General features: G+C 42.0%; 1 non-coding gene across 1 annotated transcript; it reads left to right on the top strand.

The window, feature by feature from the left end:
* Positions 1-303: 303 nt before the first annotated feature.
* TRNAW-CCA (transfer RNA tryptophan (anticodon CCA)) lies at positions 304-375 on the top strand. The gene has a single exon. It is a non-coding gene; the product is annotated as a tRNA-Trp (tRNA).
* Positions 376-1,242: the final 867 nt, after the last annotated feature.

Consider the following 1,242-nt stretch of genomic DNA (forward strand, 5'->3'; position numbering starts at 1 on the left):
CAGAGTCATTACTTTGCCAACAAAGTTCTGTCTAGTCAAAGTTATGGTTTTTCCAGTAGTCATGTGTGGATGTGAGAGTTGGACTATAAAGAAACCTGAGTGCTGAAGAATTGATGCTTTTGAACTGTGATGTTAGAGAAGACTCTTGAGTCCCTTGGACTGCAAAGGGGATCCAACCAGTCCATCCTAAAGGAAATCAGTCAGAATATTCATTGGAAGAACTGATGTTGGAGCCGAAACTCCAATACTTTGGCCACCTACCTGATGCAAAGAGCTGACTCATTTGAGAAGACCCTGGAGACTTCCCTGGTGGCTCAGATGGTAAAGCATCTGCTTCCAATGCAGGAGACCCAGGTTCGACCCCTGGGTTGGGAAGATCCCCTGGAGAAGGAAATGGCAGCCCACTCCAGTATTCTCGCCTGGAAAATCTCATGGACAGAGGAGCCTGGTAGGCTGCAGTCCATGGGGTCACAAAGAGCTGAACATGACTGAGCGACTTCATTTTCACTTTGTTGCTGGGAGAGATTGAATGTGGGAGAAGGAGACGAAAGAAGATGAGATGGTTGGATAGCATCACTGACTCAATGGACATGAGTTTGAGTAAACTCCGGGAGATGGTGATGGACAGGGAGGCCTGGCATGCTGCAATCCATGGGGTCGCAAAGAGTCGGACACAACTGAGCAACTGAACTGAAGGTCACAAATATTCTCTCCTAAAAATTAATAATTTGGCTTTTATATTTAACATAAAATCTTTTAAATTTTGTGTATACGGATATCAAATTTCCCCAGCAATGTCTGATAAAAAGACAATCTTTTGCTCCACTGAATTGGCTTGGTACATTTGTCCAAAATCAATTGACCATAAATATTTTAAATTCTTAATCTATACTTATGCTAGTGCCACACTGTCTTGATTATTGTAGCACTAGAGTAATTTTTGAAAGTAAGAAGTTCAAGTCCTACATTTGCTTTGTTCTTCTGTTTCAAAGCTATTGTGGCTGTTTGGTATCCTTTGCATTCCCATGTCAAATTTCTGCAAAAATATGTCTCTTGAGATTTTACAGAGAAATATGATAGATCTTTGTATACTGGTCTTATTCTGCAATACTGCATATTTATTATGTGTGCCAAGTCACTTCAGTTGTGTCTGACTCAGTGCAATGCTATGAACTGTAACCTGCCAGGCTCCTCTCTCCATGGGATTCTCCAGGCAAGAATACTGGAGTGGGCTGCCATGCT

This window comes from Ovis canadensis, chromosome 1 (genome assembly GCF_042477335.2).
Source record: "Ovis canadensis isolate MfBH-ARS-UI-01 breed Bighorn chromosome 1, ARS-UI_OviCan_v2, whole genome shotgun sequence".
NCBI lineage: Eukaryota > Metazoa > Chordata > Mammalia > Artiodactyla > Bovidae > Ovis > Ovis canadensis.